The following is a 19,128-nucleotide window of genomic DNA, read 5'->3' on the forward strand; positions in this document are numbered from 1 at the left end:
ATTTTATACTGACTAGCCTATATCAGTAGAAGTGAACTCACGTGGAAAGGATAGTCTAATATATTTACTTCACTGCCAATATATACAAATTGCATTATATATTATAAATTAAACTCGAATTTTAAATACTTTACTATATTTGAAGCTTGTCCTACTCACTTTTGGGTCAAAGGATTTACACATCAAAAGGGCAGATTAAACTCATAACCGGCAAGGAAATTGAAGCAGTGGTCAAAAATCTCCCAACAAACAAGAGCCCAGGGCCAGATGGCTTCCCAGAGTAATTCTGCCAAACATTTAAAGAAAAATTAATACTTTTTCTTTTCCAAAAAATAGAAATGGAAGGAAAACTTCCAAACTCATTTTATGGGGCCCAAATTATCTTGATCACAAAACCGAAGACCCCAACAAAAAGGAGAATTACAGACCAATATCCCTGATGAACACAGAAGCAAAAATTCTCACCAAAATACTAGCTAATAGGATCCAACGGTACATTAAAGGGATTATTCACCACAATTAAGTGGAATTTATTCCTGGGCTACAAGGTTGGCTCGATATCTGCAAATCCATGTCATACACTACAAAAAAAAAAAAAAAAAAAAAAAAAAAAAGGAAAAGAGCCATATGATACTCTCAATAGATGCAGAAAAAGCATTTGAGAAAGTATAGCCTTGTACATCAATATCATCAAATCCATCTATGGAAAACCCATAGTGAATATCATTCTCAATGCGGAAAAAATGAGGGCTTTTACCCTAAGGTCAGGAACATGACAGTGCTGCCCACTATCTCCACTGCTATTCAACATAGTACTAGAAGTTATAGCCTCAGCAATCAGACAACAAAAAGAAATTAAAGGCATCTGATTTGGCAAAGAAGAAGTCAAACTCTCATCTTTGCAGATGATATGATACTTTATGTGGAAAACCCAAAATACTCCACCCCAAAACTTCTAGAACTCATACAAGAATTCAGTGAAGTATCAGGATACAAAATCAATGCACAAAAATAAGTTGCATTTCTGTACACCAAAAACAAGATAGAAGGAAGAGAAATTAAACACTTGATCCCATTATAATGGCACCCCAAACCATAAGATATCTAGGAATAAATCTAACCAAAGAGACAAAGAATCTGTACTCAGAAAACTACAGAGTATTCATGAAAGAAATTGAGAAAGACACAAAGAAATGAAAAACATTCCATACTCATGGATTGGAAGAACAAATACTGTGAAAATGTCTATACTACCTAGAGCAATCTACACATTTAATGCAATCCCAATCAAAACACCATCAACTTTTTCCAAAGAAATAGAACAAATAATCCTAAAATTTATATGGAACCAGAAAATACCCCAAATAGCCAGAGGAATATTGAAAAAGAAAAGCAATGCTGCTGGTATCACAATTTCAGACTTTAACCTCTATTATAAAGCTGTAATCATCAAGATGGTATGGGACTGGCACAAAAACAGCCACATAGATCAATGGAACAGAATAGAGAGCCCAGATATAGACCCTCAACACTATGGTCAACTAATCTTCAACAAAGCAGGAAAGAATGTCCACTGGCAAAAAGACAGTTTCTTCAACAAATGATGTTGGAAAACAGCTACATGCAGAAGAATGAAACTGGACCATTTCCTTACACCACACAGAAAAATAGACTCAAAATAGATGAAAGACCTCAATGTGAGACAGAAATCCATCAAAATCCTTGAGCAGAACACCAATTTTATACGATTCTATGAAAACAGACCTTTGACCTTAGCCACAGCAACTTCTTCCTAGATACATCGCCAAAGCAAGGGAAGCAAGGGCAAAAATGAACTATTGGGACTTGATTAAGATCAAAAGCTTTTGCACAGCAAAGCAAACAGTCAACAAAACCAAAAGACAACCAACAGAATGGGAGAAGATATTTGCAAATGACATCAGATAAAAGGCTAGTGTCCAAAAATCTGTAAAGAACTTGTTAAACTCAAGACCCAAAGAACAAATAATCCAATCAAGAACTGGCCCAAGGCATGAACAGACATTTCTGCAAAGAAGACATCCAAGGCCAACAGACGTATGAAAAAGTGCTCAACATCACTCGGCATCACGGAAATACAAACAAAACCACAATGAGGTACCACATCACACCAGTCAAAATGGCTAAAATTAACCAGTCAGGAAACAACAGATGTTGGCGAGGATGAGAAGAAAGGGGAACCCTCCTATGCTGTTGGTGGGAATGCAAGCTGGTGCAGCCACTATAGATACGGGGCTTCCTCAAAAGGTTGAAAATAGAGCTACCCTATGACTCAGCAATTGCACTACTGGGTATTATATCCAAAGATACAAATGTAGTGGTCCAAAGGGACATGTGCACCCCAATTTTTATAGCAGCATTGTCCACAATAGCCAAATTATGGAAAGAGCCCAGATGTCCATTGACAGAAGAATGGATAAAGAAGATATGGTGTATACATATACAATAGAATATTATTCAGCCATCAAAAAATGAACTATTGCCTTTTACAATATAGAGGATATTATGCTAAGCGAAATAAGTCAATCAGAGAAAGAAAATTTTCACATGATCTTGCTGATATGTGGAATTTGAGAATCAAAGCAGAGGATCAGGATCATGGGGGAAGAGAGGAAAAAATGAAACGGGATGAAACCAGAGAGGGAGACAAACCATAAGAGACTCTTAATCTCAGGAAACCAGCTGAGGGTTGCTGGAGTGGAGGGGGATGAGAGGGTTGGGGTGGCTGGGTGATGGACATTGGGGAGGGTATGTGCCATGGTGAGTGCTGTGAATTGTGTAAGACTGATGATTCACAGACCTGTACCCCTAAAACAATACATTATTTGTTAATAAAAAAAAAACAAATAGAAGATTATATTTCTGATTTCAGCATTTGGAAGAATTATGGACTTATATTATCAAACAAATATTTAAATGTATCAGAGAAATAAACATGACATAAGTTTGCCATTGCTTTCTCTTTAATGTTAAAATGTCCATAATTTTATCTATACTTTTGGATTATAATTTCTAATAAGAAAAATATATTTGAATCGAAGTGGACCACTTGGAATTTTTAATATTTTGTCTTCTGTACTTATTAAATAAATCTTAAAATTCATGCATTATTATAGCATGGTTACAAGTAGACACTTTAACATTTCTAGTCAGTAATGTCTCAAACTAAAGAAAAAATTGATTAACACCAAGTTTATACAATTCTATAGATGCCTATTAAATATGTAGCAGTGAGAGACATGGGGTCTAGAATTTTCTTCAAAGTATTAGCAATAAATATATATGTAAAAGATAATAAAACAAGTGTAGCAAAGTATTGAAACTGTTGGATCAATAGATGATGGTATATGGAGATTTGTTCTAGCATTCTACTTTTTTAATATTAAAATTTTTCCTTGGAAAAACATTTTAAAAATTTGATGGACATTAAAGGTGTCAAAAACTAATATTTCAAAAAAACACTTGTCAATTAGTATTTTAATACAATTAAAATATGTTTTCAATAGAAGATATAGCTTGGGCTTTAAACAATTATTATAATTTTAATTTCATCATTTTACTATGAAAGAAAGAACAGTCATTTGCAAATATCTTCTCCCATTCCGTGGGTTGCCCTTGACTGTTTCCTTTGCTGTGAAGAAGCTTTTGATTTTGACGAAGTCCCAAAAGTTCATCTTCACTTTTATTTCCTTTGCCTTTGGAGACATATCTTGAAAGAAGTTGCTGTGGCTGATATCGAAGAGATTACTGCCTATGTTCTCCTCTAGGATTCTGATGGATTCCTGTCTCACATTGAGGTCTTTTATCCATTTTGAGTTTATCTTTGTGTACGGTGTAAGAGAATGGTCAAGTTTCATTCTTCTACATATAGCTGCCCAGTTTTCCCAGCACCATTTATTGAAGAGACTGTCTTTTTTCCACTGTATATTTTTTCCTGTTTTGTCGTAGATTATTTGACCATAGAGTTGAGGGTCCATATCTGGGCTCTCTACTCTGTTCCACTGGTCTATGTGTCTGTTTTTATGCCAGTACCATGCTGGTGATCATCTTGGTGATCACAGCTTTGTAGTAAAGCTTGAAATCAGGTAACGTGATGCTCCCAGTTTTATTTTTGCTTTTCAACATTTCCTTAGTGATTCGGGGTCTCTTCTGATTCCATACAAATTTTAGGATTATTTGCTCCAGCTCTTTGAAGAATACCGGTGGAATTTTGATCGGAATAGCATTAAAAGTATAGATTGCTCTAGGCAGTATAGACATTTTAACAATGTTTATTCTTCCGATCCAAGAGCATGGAATGGCCTTCCATCTTTTTGTGTCTTCAATTTCTTTCATGAGTGTTGTGTAGTTCCTTGAGTACAGATCCTTTACCTCTTTGGTTAGATTTATTCCCAGGTATCTTATGGTTCTTGGTGCTATAGTAAATGGAATCAATTCTCTAATTTCCCTTTCTGTATTTTCATTGTTAGTGTATAAGAAACCCACTGATTTCTGTACATTGACTTTGTATCCTGCCATGTTGCTGAATTGCTGTATGAGTTCTAGTAGTTTGGGGGTGGAGTCTTTTGGGTTTTCCATATAAAGAATCATGTCGTCTGCAAAGAGAGAGAGTTTGACTTCTTCATTACCAATTTGGATACCTTTTATTTCCCTTTGTTGTCTGATTGCTGTTACTAGGACTTCTAATACTATGTTGAACAAGAGTGGTGAGAGTGGGCATCCTTGTCTTGTTCCTGATCTCAACGGGAAGGCTGCAAGCTTCTTCCCATTGAGGATGATATTTGCTGTGGTTCTTTCATAGATAGATTTGATGAAGTTCAGGAATGTTCCCACAGCAAAGGAAACAGTCAAGAAAACAAAGAGGAATGGGAGAAGATATTTGCAAACGACAGCACAGACAAAAGGTTGATATCTAGGATCTATAATGAACTCCTCAAACTCAAAACACACAAAACAGACAGTCATATCAAAAAATGGGCAGAAGATATGGACAGATACTTCTCCAATAAAGACATACAAATGGCTATCAGACACATGAAAAAATGTTCATCATCACTAGCCATCAGGGAGATTCAAATTAAAACTACATTGAGATATCACCTTACACCAGTTAGAATGGCCAAAATTAGCAAGACAGGAAACAACATGTGTTGGAGAGGATGTGGAGAAAGGGGAACCCTCTTACACTGTTGGTGGGAATGCAAGTTGGTGCAGCCTCTTTGGAGAACAGTGTGGAGATTCTTCAAGAAATTAAAAATAGAACTTCCCTATGACCCTGCAATTGCACTCCTGAGTATTTACCCCAAAGATACAGATGTTATGAAAAGAAGGGCCATCTGTACCCCAATGTTTATAGCAGCAATGGCCACGGTCGCCAAACTGTGGAAAGAACAAAGATGACCTTCAACGGATGAATGGATAAGGAAGATGTGGTCCATATACACTATGGAGTATTATGCCTTCATCAGAAAGGACGAATACCCAACTTTTGTAGCAACATGGACGGGACTGGAAGTGATTATGCTGAGTGGAATAAGTCAAGCAGAGAGAGTCCATTATCATATGGTTTCATTTATTTGTGGAGCATAACAAACAGCATGGAGGACATGGGGAGTTAGAGAGAAGGGGGGTTGGGGTAAATTGGAAGGGGAGGTGAATCATGAGGGACTATGGACTTTGAAAAACAATCTGAGGGGTTTGAAGTGGCGGGGGGGTGGGAGGTCGGGGTACCAGGTGGTGGGTATTATAGAGGGCACGGATTGCATGGAGCACTGGGTGTGGTGAAAAAATAATGATACTGTTATGCTGAAAATAAATGAAAAAAAAAAAAAAGAAAGAACAGTAAATCTACTAAATCAAAAACAATTGCACAGCTATTACCTGTTAAATAAAAAGCATTTTTACTTTAGAAAGGCAGTGCCTAGTAAGAAAAATAATGGGCATTTTTTGCCCTGTAAATTAGCATGCATCTCAGAATCAGAAGGGAGAAATCTACCAGCATATTCTACTGCATTATCTCTTGTTCTGTGAAATGTGAAGACATGTTATCATCTAGAATAGTATATATGAATGTATGGTTTATTTACAGATTTGTGTACTAATATAAAATATATGAGGAATAGTTCAAATAGCAATAGAAAGAAAGTGGCCTGATAGAACATGGAACATTTCTATCTGTACTTCTTAATATGAAGTTGTATGTTTTTTATTTACTTTTCTCCATATGAAATGTGTTTAGTTTACTTTTTTTTTTTAAACCTCAAGTACATTTGGCATTTCATTAATTTCACTTAATGGTCATTATGTGTATACCAGATATTCTAGTGACTGATAGTTATTTTCAGGGTTGTTGTTTTTGAAGGAATGGCTTGGCAAAAACAGTTGTACACAGAAGAACTTTTTTTCTTCAACCAGTATGTTTATTTCTGTCTTTTTTTTTTGAAGAGGTAAGAGTGAGGCAAAGGTTATTTGATCATTGCTGGCCAGGTGGTTGAATCCCATGGTATCTTTACCTTCTGCTGTGGCTCACAAGCCTTCTAGATTCACACCATTTCCTAACTGGCCAAGAAGGCCAGTCATCTTCCACATTAGTAGCTTGATTCACTCGAGTTTCCCAGTAGAGGGTACATTTTAAAATGAGGTCTTTTGAGATACAATATCAATTATATAAAATGCACATTTTACATAATTTTAGAGTACAATCCATTTCAATATATTTGCAATTATACAACTATCACCACAATTTCATTTTAGAGTATTGGAGGGACTTTTCCTTAAAAAATTCAAGTAAAATTAATAGCTGGACATCTTCCCTACCCCCCGCCAAAGTGAGGGAGATCAGAACTAAACTTCACTGTAGGTTTAGACTGAATGATAATCATACACTGAATGAGTCTATGTGGCACAGTATCTCAGCACAAAGTCATGCCAGCAATGTAGTATTATTCCCTTTTGTTTTGTTGAAATTAGATGATAGTATTATTTGACTATTTTTCTCTATTCCCATTTTATAATAACAGTATCTGATTTTTTAAAAGCTGAACTTAAAAAAATAAAAGCTGAACTTAAAAATCCTTTCTTCTCTACTTTGCAATATTATCTATAGGAGTTTCCATGATTTGTCTTATAAACAGTACTAAAATTCTTTACTTATGATTGCTGCTTTTTTCTGAATGTCCCCAGCAGAACAAAAAGGATGGTGGACATCCTCTAATAGGCAAAAAAAAAAAAAAAAAAAAAAAAAAAACACTTAAATTTAAGGAATACTTAATGAAATATCAAATTATATTAAATGATGTAAGGTTAAGAATTATCCCCTTTTAATAGACCATGCCTTACAAAATATTCTCCTTTCATTTTGTTTCAAGTTTTTATTTAATTTTTAGTTAGTTAACATATAGCATAATATTGGTTTCAGGAGTAGAATTTAGTGATTCATCACTTAAATGTAATACCCAGTGCTCATCACAAGTGCCCGCCTTAATACTCATCACCCATTTACCCCATCACACACACCTCCCTCCAGCAACACTCAGTTTGTTCTCTAGTTAAATCTCTTATGGTTTGCTTGCCTCTCTTCCCCCACACTTTCCCTATGTTCACCTGTTTTGTTTCTTAAATTCCACATATGAGTGACATCATATGCTATTTGTCTTTCTCTGACTGACTTGTTTGGCTTAGCATAATATACTCTAGCTGCATCCACCTAGCTGCAAATTGGCAAGAATTCATTCTTTCTGATGACGGAGTAATAATCTGTTGTATATATACCACATCTTTATTCATTCATCAGTTGATGGACATTTGGGGTCTTCCCACAACTTGGCTGTTGTTGATAATGTTGCTATAGACATTGGGGTGTATGTGTCCCTTCGAATCAATATTTTTGTACCCTTTGAATAAATACCTAGTAGTGCAATTGCTGGGTCATAGGGTAGTTCTATTTTTAAATATTTGAGGAATCTCCATACTGTTTTCCACAGTGGCTGCACCAGTTTGGAATCCCACCAGATGTGTAAAAGGATTCCCCTTTCTCCCCATCCTCACCAACATCTGTTGTTTCCTGTGTTATTAATTTTAGTCATTCTGACAGGTGTGAGGTGGTATCTCATCATGGTTTTGATTTGTATTTCCCTGATGATGAGTGATGTTGAGCACCTTTTTGTGTGTCTGTTGGCCAACTGTTTGTCTTCTTTGGAAAAAATATCGATTCATGTCTTCTGTCCATTTCTTAACGGATTATTCATTTTTTAGGTGTTGTTTGATAAGTTTTTTTTATAGATTTTTTTTTTTTTTTTTTTTTTTTACGGTGTTACTTGAAAGTGAGAGAGTGAAAGCACAGGCATGAGCCCAGTGAGGGCAGGGGCAGATGGAGAGGGAGAAGCATACTCCCTGCTGATCCAGGAGTCCATGTGGGGCTCCACTTGGTGCTGGATCCCAGGCTCCAGGATTATGACTGGAGCTGAAGGCAGACGCTTCAAGGCCACCAAGGTGCCACATATAGATTTGGGGCACTAACCCTTTATCAGATATGCATTTGCAAATATCTTCTTCCATTCATAGGTTGTTTTTTAAGTTTTGTTGGTTGTTTCCTTCACTGTGCAGAAGCTTTTTATTTTGATGAAGTCCCAGTAGTTTATTTTTGCTTTTGTTTCCCTTGCTTCAAGAGACTTGTTAAGTAAGAGGTTGCTATGGCCAATGTCAAAGACGTCTGTGTTCTCCTCTTGGATTTTGATGGTTTCCTGTCTTGCATTTAGGTCTTTCATCCGTTGTGAATTTATTTTTTGTATGGTGTGAAAAAGTAGCCCAATTTCATTCTCTGTGTGTTTCTGTCCAGTTTTCCCAACCCCAGTTTTTGAAGAGGCTGTCTTTTTTCCACTGGATATTCTGTCCTGCTTTGTCAAAGATTAGTGGACTGTATAGTTGTTGGTCCATTTCTAGGTTTCCTTTTCTCTACTATTGGTCTATGTGTCTGTTCTGTTGTCATGCCAGTACCATACTATTTTGATGAGTGTAGCTTTGTAATATAGCTCAAAGTCCAGAATTGTGATACCTTCAGCTTTAACTTTCTTTTCCAAGATTGTTTTGGCTATTCAGCATTTTTTTTTTTTATTGCCAATTAGTTTTAACTTCACAAAATGAATGACAACCTGATGAATGCCATCACAGAGCATATTACTTGAAAATTTACCACTGATAATGACATTCACAAAGGCAGTAATTTAAGTTCGCAAAAAAGGGCAAACTCCTTCAACTTGTTGTCTTCAGCAGAAACATATCCTTATATGTTAATGATGGTTTTCAGTGATGGCTTTCAGGGATATTTTCAACAACTTCTCTACGCATAGTGTAACTCTTGTTCTTTGATTTCTCAACTCTCACACCAATCAACAGATGATCCAAACAGAGAAAGCAACAGAAAACAGTGACTTTAAATCCAGTACACCAGATGGATCTAACATATTTTCAGAGCAGTCCACCCTTAGCTCCTTTGGGAACCTGGAGGCAAGCCAGGTTTGTGGTGCCATACACATTTTAGGATTCTTTTTTCTAGCTCTGTGAATATATTTTTTAAGTTTAATTCAACAGATTAATCATTTCCGTCTTAATTGTAATTCTATCCTTGTTAATAATCTTAGGTGATATTAATTAATACTATATTTTTGTCCATGTTTTTCTGTTTAATTACTTAAATTATATAATTTATGATTATTTATGAAGAAGACATAAAGCTTACTAAAGATTTTTATTAGTTGGTCTTATTTAAACTCTAAACTATACAAATAATCTTGAATATTTTACAACATTCATGAAATATTGACCATTTTTGTCTAGCTGCCAAATTTAGAGCTTTAGCCTAATGAAGTCTGGGGAACCTTTGACAACACCTGTTCCCCAGGTAACATCATGCATGTGCTGGGTGTTAGGTATCAGTCAGTTATTCCTGTGAGACATGAGTAAGAGCCTGAGGGTTTTACAGATTCAGCATTGATTTACTTGATTTATTTGTTTATTTATAATTTATTAAATGTTGGATAACTGTTTTGGTTTACTCTGTATGACCCATAATCTCTAGTTAGGTTTCAATATCTGATCCTACCTTAGAATTTGAAACACGTTCCTGATTATTACCTTAAAAATATCCCAACAAGTTTCCTTTTCTATGTTAAAATGCTCAATTTAGAACCTGACATCACTCTTCTATAGCTATCACTGATATAAAAAGAAGCCTAGCTTAATAGATGTAAGTCTAGATTCCCGAGTTAGTCTAACACAGTCTGAATCTTGGTTCCACCATTTATTGGTTTCTGGCCTTGCGGACATCATTTAACTTCCCTGTTTAGAATTGTTTTTCACACGTAAAATTGGATACTAATAGTACCTGGTTGTTGGAGATTATTACATGAGTTCCTACTTGTGAAATGTTTGAATCCACAGTATAAATACATAGGTAAATGCTCAAAACTTGTAATCAAAGGGAACAGTTATTTTAAAAGTATAACTTTATTGTTTTTTTTTTTTTTTTTGTCTTGTTTGCGATTGGTAGGATTGTATTTCTTGCCAAGGACTGAACTAAGAGTTTTACTTAAATTCTCTGACTCAATCTTCTCAAAAACTCTGAAGAATGTATTAAAACTGTCAATATGAGGAAACTGGCTTTTAGAGTTTGAGAAGTGATTTGCCCAAGGTCATACAGAGAGTAAGTGGCTGGAAGGGAATGGAGATAATCTCTTTATCAAAACAGTGCTAGAGAAAATCAAATAAGATGCAGACACTGAAGGGCGAAGGTTCTTGGATAACTCTAAAATGTATATACAAACTTAGAATCAAAATATTTAGGAAAAAAATAAAGATTATTAAATTAGGTAAAACTCTGGGAAACAAATAATCAATTTTGTTCTTTAGTGGTTTCTCATAGCTCGTATTAATATAAATTAAGAAACAGTTTAGTACCAACATGGTGATATATATCTGATTTGTGCCTTGTAATTAGCTCCTGTCTTACCTAATATTATTTTAATGTTATTATGATAACCCAGCATTGTTAAGGATCAAATCTATTAGGCTCTAAGGGTGATCATACTTTTAATCACCTATTTTAATTTTCAGATGGATGAGGACATTTCCAAATAGCCCCAAAATAAACCTATATTTTTGCTTCATTTACTCTTCTTATTTATACATAAATTAAATGATTTCTTTCCCTATTCTGCTGAAATTTTAAAATTTGCTACTTTTAAACCAATGCCAAATTCAGACTTGGGCTTTAGCCAAGGAAAGAAGCTACACAAGTCAGGAAAAGAATTAGATCTGGACCAACAACCTTCTCAGAAAGGCAAATTTTGTCTTAGGTCCTCCATTCCCTGGGACATTTTACTTGATTTTAATGTCAGGTTTTCTTAATTCCCCGTCTGATGCTGTCATCACTGGCATGCTTTCTATTTCTCCTCTTATAAAACTGAAGACTTACACATACCATATGTCCTTTTACATCATAGATGTTAAAATATTTTTGTATTAAATTTTTGAGCATTGAAGACATTAAAAGCCTTTAACTTCTATAATTTTACTTCAGAGCATTTCTAATTCATCTTCCTTTGTGGTATTTTTTATTGTATGATTACAAGCATTTTCTTCTCCAGCTTTTTTCCTTTTAATACCAGCTTAGGGCACAGAGTCACATGATGTAGATTGTTTAAAAGTAGGTCTTGTATTTCCAACCCTGTATAGAGTACTTACTAAAAGTGCCAATGTGATTAAACATTAAGAATGGTGGAATAAATGCAAGCAACCAAAGAATACCTGAAAGTCATGCTCTAAAGAAGAGATGCTTGCAATCTTATTTCTACTAAGCAAGATTCAGTATTAGTCAAAGTAGACAAGGGTATGAATATTCATTAAAATCTGATCTGTCTATGAATATCTCAGTTTGCAACAATGACTATTCTTTGAATTACTATTTTCCTACTAAATTTTAAGCTCATGGTCCTTAGGATATGCATAATTGATGCTTTATAAACTTTTTTGATGAATAAAAACATAAAGGACCTTTAAATAGCTTCAAATATAGATGGAACTGAAGGATGCTTATATAATATCCTTGAATGTGCTGCTTCCTTTGATGAGCTAAATTCACTGTCCAGTGCATTGCAGGAAATCTCTTCACTTGGCTAATTCTTATCATCTCAAACATTAATCTTTTTTTTCACGTTAATAGCATGTATTAGTGATGCTCAAATATGACCAATCAGTGGTTCTTAAGCATTTTACATTTCTTTCTTTCTTTCTTTTTAAATTAGCATATAATGTATTATTAGCCCCAGGGGTACAGGTCTGTGAATCGCCAGGTTTACACACTTCACAGCACTCACCATAGCACATACCCTCCCCAATGTCCATAACCCCACCACCCTCTCCTTACCCACCTCCCCCCGGCAACCCTCAGTTTGTTTTGTGAGATTAAAAGTCTCTTATGGTTTGTCTCCCTCCCTTCCTACCCCCCAAACCCCCACGTTGCATCTCCACTTCCTCATATCAGGGAAATCATATGATAGTTGTCTTTCTCCAATTGACTTATTTCGCCAAACATAATACCCTCTAGTTCCATCCATGTTGTTGCAAAAGGCAAGATTTAATTTCTTTTGATGGCTGCATAGTATTCCTGTGTGTGGGTGCACGTGCCCCTTCGGATCACTACATTTGTATCCTGAGGGTAAATACTAGTAGTGCAATTACTGGGTCGTAAGGTAGCTCTATTTTCAACTTTTTGAGGAACCTCCATGCTGTTTTCCAGAGTGGTTGCACCAGCTTGCATTCCCACCAACAGTGTTGGAGGGTTCCCCTTTCTCCGCATCCTCGTCAGCATCTGTCATTTCCTGACTTGTTAATTTTAGCCATTCTGACTGGTGTGAGGTGATATCTCATTGTGGTTTTGATTTGTATTTCCCTGATGCCGAGTGATGTGGAACACTTTCTCATGTGTCTGTTGGCCATCTGGGTGTCTTCCTTGCAGAAATGTCTGTTCATGTCCTCTATCCATTTCTTGATTGGATTATTTGTTTTTTGGGTGTTGAGTTTGCTAAGCTCTTTACAGATTTTGGATATTAGCCCTTTATCTGATATGTTGTTTGCAAATATCTTCTCCCATTCTGTCAATTGTCTTTTCGTTTTGTTAACTGTTTCCTTTGCTGTGCAAAAGCTTTTCATCTTGATGAAGTCCCAACAGTTCATTTTTGCCCTTGTTTCCCTTGCCTTTGGCGATGTTCCTAGGAGGAAGTTGCTGTAGCTGAAGTCGAAGAGGTCGCTGCCTGTGTTCTCCTCAAGGATTTTGATGGATTCTTTTCTCACATTGAGGTCCTTCATCCACTTTGAGTCTATTTTCATGTGTGATGTAAGGAAATGGTCCAATTTCATTTTTCTGCATGTGGCTGTCTAATTTTTCTAACACCATTTGTTGAAGAGGCTGTCTTTTTTCTATTGGACGTTCTTTCCTGCTTTGTTGAAGATTAGTTGACCATAGAGTTGAGGGTCTATTTCTGGGCTCTCTATTCTGTTCCATTGATGTATGTGGCTGTTTTTGTGCCAGTACCATACTGTCTTGATGATGGCAGCTTTGTAATAGAGCTTGAAGTCCGGAATTGTGATGCCGCCACCTTTGGCTTTCTTTTCAATATTCCTTTGGCTATTTGAGGTCTTTTCTGGTTCCATATAAATTTTAGGATTATTTGTTCCATTTTTTTGGAAAAAGTTGATGGTATTTTGATAGGGATTGCATTAAATGTGTAGATTGCTTTAGGTAGCATAGACATTTTCACAATATTTGTTCTTCTAATCCATGAGCATGGAACATTTTTTCATTTCTTTGTGTCTTCCTCAATTTCTTTCATGAGTACTTTATAGTTTTCTGAGTATAGATTCTTTGCCTCTTTGGTTAGGTTTATTCCTAGGTATCTTATAGTTTTGGGTGCGATTATAAATGGGATTGACTCCTTAATTTCTCTTTCTTCTGTCTTGTTGTTGGTGTAAAGAAATGCAACTTATTTCTGTGCATTGATTTTATATCCTGACACTTCACTGAATTCCTATACAAGTTATAGCAGATTTGGAGTGGAGTCTTTTGGGTTTTCCACATATAGTATCATATCATCTGCGAAGAGTGATAATTTGACTTCTTTTTTGCTGATTTGGATGCCTTTAATTTCTTTTTGTTGTCTGATTGCTGAGACTAGGACTTCTAGTACTATGTTGAATAGCAGTGGTGATAATGGACAGCCCTGCTGTGTTCCTGACCTTAGCGGAAAAGCTCTGTTTTTTCCATTGAGAATGATATTTGCAGTGGGTTTCAAACATTAATCTTTTAAGAAAATATTTTTTGATTTCAGCTTGGAACACCACTCTTTGTGTTCCCACAGTACCCTGAATAAAATTTTATCTACATCGTAAAATGTAATATGATATAATAGCCTCTTTACTTTTGCTTATCACTTACTGCTTATATGAGGCATTATTCTATGTGCTTTGTCTATAACAAGTAATGAAATCCTCACAACAACATTTTGAGGTAGGAATATATAAAACTTTATAACTTTATTCTTATTAGAAAAGTGAAAATCTTTCTGCACTTACAAATAAAGATTATCTAGAAACATCTTGTCTAATTTTTGTATGAACTTTTTTTTAAAAAGATATTATTTATTTATTTGACAGAGATAGATCACAAGTAGGCAGAGAGGCAGGCAGAGAGAGAGGGGGAAGCAGGCTCCCTGCTGAGTGGAGAGCCCGATGTGGGGCTCGATCCCAGGACCCTGAGATCATGACCTGAGCTGGAGGCAGAGGCTTTAATCCACTGAGCTACCCAGGCGCCCCTTGTATGAACTTTTTAAAAAAAATTTCTTAAGATGACTAATAGAAGAGGATTTGGGGAAAGTCAAAAGCAATAAAATAAAATCGAAAAGTAGGTGGGAGGCCCAACTTGGAGATAATTGTAGATCAATTTAACCTCCTTTTAAAAAATTTAATATGGTCCCTTTTTATATAACTAAGATTCTGAAATCTTTCCATGACCTCTCATTGCTCTTAGAACAAAAGCTATCTTCCATATCATGGCCCACCTGACTGTAAATGTCAGACCCTTATTCAGTTCCTCAAATATGATAAGAAACTTTTTACTTTGAAGCTTTTGTATTTCATTGTTTTGCCTGGAAACTCTGCCCTCCACACTTTGCACAAATGACTCTCTCATTGTTTAGTTTATGTTTCCACTCCCATAAGGGAGCTTTCTCTTACAACGCTGCCCAAGTAGCCTTTTCCTCTCTACCCAGTTACTCTCTCACACAGCACCTGCTCCATTTACGGCATTTATATGCTATTGTCCTATTTATTAATTTAAACTGTTACATATAGTGTACCTGGGTAGCTCACTTGGTTAAGCATCTACCTTTGGTTCAGGTCATGATCTCACAGTCCCAGGATCAAGCCCTGCATCAGGCTCTCTGCTTAGTGGGAGTCTGTTTCTCCCTCTCCCCCAATCTCAAATAAATAAATAAAATCTTTGAAAAAAAGTTACTTATAAGTTGTTTTTTCCACTAATAGAATGTAATTTCCATGAAGGGAGAACTATGTCAGGAAGACATTTCACAGTTTTATCCTCAGGACTTAGAATAGAGCCAAGTATATATTTGGTAGTCAATAAATATTTCAATAAAAAAGAAAATATGTGTATGTGACATGCTTATAATTAAAACTCCCTAAATGTATTCTAGATACTATCATGCTATTTTTTAAATATAAGGTTCAGAATTATTTTAATTTCTATGGAAAAAAATCTGATTAGGAATTCAGTCCAGTAAAGCATGAAACAAACTGTAAAAACTTAAAAATTATGTAATTTAAAAAAATTTAATAATTTTATTTAAATTTTTATTTAAATTATTTTAACTTTTAATTTTATTTAAAAAAATTATTAAATTTTTTTAAATTACCATAATTACCTTATGGATAAGGTGGATTCAGGAAGTAGTCATCCAGGGTCAGAGAGAAGCTGATTAAATTCTTCTTTATTCAATTAGTTATGAATGGTTTCTTTTTTCTGCTTCCCCCCAAATTCAGCCAAAAGAGAATATTTATTCTATATTCTACAGTGTCTGTGTTGGTTGGTGTGTGTGTGTGTGTGTATGTGTGTGTGTATAGACACACATATCTAATGTATATATCATTTACATGTATGTATACAACTTATATATGTTTCATGTGTGTGTATATATATTCTATCTATCTATCTATCTATATATCTATATATCTCAAATGATTTCTACATTTCTTCCAGTGCAATATTTGCCGCACTATATAGATAAATAAATAGATAGATATATATTGCATATATAATTAAAAAATGGGAGAGATGCCTGGTTGGCTCAGTTGGTTAGGCCTTGGACTCTTAATTTCTGTTCAGGGCATGATCTCAGGGTTGTGAGATAAAGCACCAGGTCCTGTTTGGTCTCTGCAGGGAGTCTGCTTGTCACTCCCTCCCTCCCCCATTCTGCTTGCAAGCATTCCTGTTCTATCTATCTAAAATAAATAAATAGATAAAATCTTCAAGTAAATAAAAAAAATAGGAAGGAAGTTCTCAAAGAGCTTGTAGAGTTCTTTGAAATGAATCATGATATGTAGGCTATGAGATGTTAGTATTTTCCATTCAAAAAATACAAGAGGAGAGGAGGAGTCAAGATGGCGGAGAAGTAGCAAGCTGAGACTGCTTCAGCTAGCCGGAGATCAGCTAGATAGCTTATCTAAAGATTGCAAACACCTGAAAATCCATCGGCAGATCGAAGAGAAGAACAGCAATTCTGGAAACAGAAAAACAACCACTTTCTGAAAGGTAGGACCGGCGGAGAAGTGAATCCAAAGCGACGGGAAGATAGACCCCGGGGGGAGGGGCCGGCTCCCGGCAAGCAGCGGAGCAACCGTGCACAAAATCAGGACTTTTAAAAGTCTGTTCCGCTGAGGGACATCATTCCAGAGGCTAAACCGGGGCGAAGCCCACGCGCGGTCAGCGTGGCCTCAGGTCCTGCAGGGTCACAGAAGGATCGGGGGTGTCTGAGTGTCGCAGAGCTTGCGGGTATTGGAACGGGAAAGCTGGCTGCCGACAGTAAGCTCACAGCTCGGTGTTACCTTGAACCGGTCACAGGCTCGGTGAGCTCGGAGCGCAGCCGGAGGTCAGGCAGACGGGAGTAACTGGGCGCTGTTCTCTGAGGGCGCACTGAGGAGTGGGGCCCTGGGCTCTCGGCTCCTCCGGGTCGGAGACAAGGAGGCCGCCATTTGTATTCCCGTCCTCTGGAACTCTACGGAAAGCGCTCAGGGAACAAAAGCTCCTGAAAGCAAACCCGAGCGGATTACTCACCCGGGCCCCGGGTAAGGGCGGTGTAATTCCGCCTGGGGCAAAGACACTTGAGAATCACTACAACAGGCCCCTCCCCCAGAAGATCAACAAGAAATCCAGCCGAGACCAAGTTCACCTACCAAGGAGTGCGGTTTCAATACCAAGGAGAGCAGCAGAAATCCAGAGGAGGAGAAAGCCAAGCACGGAACTCATGGCTTTTTTCCTGTGATTTTTTTTAGTCTTGCAGTTAATTTAATTTTTTCTTTTTCATTTTTTTTTTCTCGCCTTCGGGTAAAAATTTTTTTTAACTGTTACCTTTTTCTTTTTTAACAATTTTTTACTAGTTTATCTAATATATATATTTTTTCTTTTTTACATTTTTCTTAGGTGTTTTCTTTTTTTAAAAATTCTTTTCTTTCTTTTCTTTTTTTTTCTTTTTTCTTTTCTTTTTTTTTTTTTTTTCTTTCTTCCTTTTTAAACCTCTTTTTATCCCCTTTCTCCCCACTCACGATTTTGGATCTCTTCTAATTTGGTTAAAGCATATTTTCCTGGGGTTGTTGCCACCCTTTTAGTATTTTACTTGCCCCTTCATTTACTCTTATCTGGACAAAATGACAAGACGTAAAAATTCAACACAAAAAAAAGAACAAGAGGCAGTACCGAAGGCTAGGGACCTAATCAATACAGACATCGGTAATATGTCAGATATAGAGTTCAGAATGACAATTCTCAAGGTTCTAGCCGGGCTCAAAAAAGGCATGGAAGATATTAGAGAAACCCTCTTGAGAGATATAAAAGCCCTTTCTGGAGAAATAAAAGAACTAAAATCTAACCAAGTTGAAATCAAAAAAGCTATTAATGAGGTGCAATCAAAAATGGAGGCTCTAACTGCTAGGATAAATGAGGCAGAAGAAAGAATTAGTGATATAGAAGACCAAATGACAGAGAATAAAGAAGCTGAGCAAAAGAGGGACAAACAGCTAGTGGACCACGAGGGGAGAATTCGAGAGATAAGTGACACCATAAGACGAAACAACATTAGAATAATTGGGATTCCAGAAGAAGAAGAAAGTGAGAGGGGAGCAGTAGGTACACTGGAGAGAATTATTGGGGAGAATTTCCCCAATATGGCAAAGGGAACGAGCATCAAAATTCAGGAGGTTCAGAGAATGCCCCTCAAAATCAATAAGAATAGGCCCACACCCCGTCACCTAATAGTAAAATTTACAAGTCTCAATGACAAAGAGAAAATCCTGAAAGCAGCCCGGGAAAAGAAGTCTGTAACATACAATGGTAAAAATATTCGATTGGCAGCTGACTTATCCACAGAGACCTGGCAGGCCAGAAAGAGCTGGCATGATATTTTCAGAGCACTAAATGAGAAAAACATGCAGCCAAGAATACTATATCCAGCTAAGCTATCATTGAAAATAGAAGGAGAGATTAAAAGCTTCCAGGACAAACAACAACTGAAAGAATTTGCAAAAAACCAAACCAGCTCTACAGGAAATATTGAAAGGGGTCCTCTAAGCAAAGAGAGAGCCTACAAGTGGTAGATCAGAAAGGAACAGAGACCATATACAGTAACAGTCACCTTACAGGCAATACAGTGGCACTAAATTCATATCTCTCAATAGTTACCCTGAATGTGAATGGGCTAAATGCCCCTGTCAAAAGACGCAGGGTATCAGAATGGATAAAAAAACAAAACC

At 36.3% G+C, this 19,128-nt stretch overlaps 1 protein-coding gene across 4 annotated transcripts in view; it reads left to right on the plus strand.

Annotated features, from left to right (window-relative positions):
• Positions 1 to 19,128, plus strand: part of LRRIQ1 (leucine rich repeats and IQ motif containing 1) — a 228,833-nt gene that overhangs the window by 114,587 nt on the left and 95,118 nt on the right. The window lies entirely within an intron of this gene.

This window comes from Mustela lutreola, chromosome 8, assembly GCF_030435805.1.
Source record: "Mustela lutreola isolate mMusLut2 chromosome 8, mMusLut2.pri, whole genome shotgun sequence".
NCBI lineage: Eukaryota > Metazoa > Chordata > Mammalia > Carnivora > Mustelidae > Mustela > Mustela lutreola.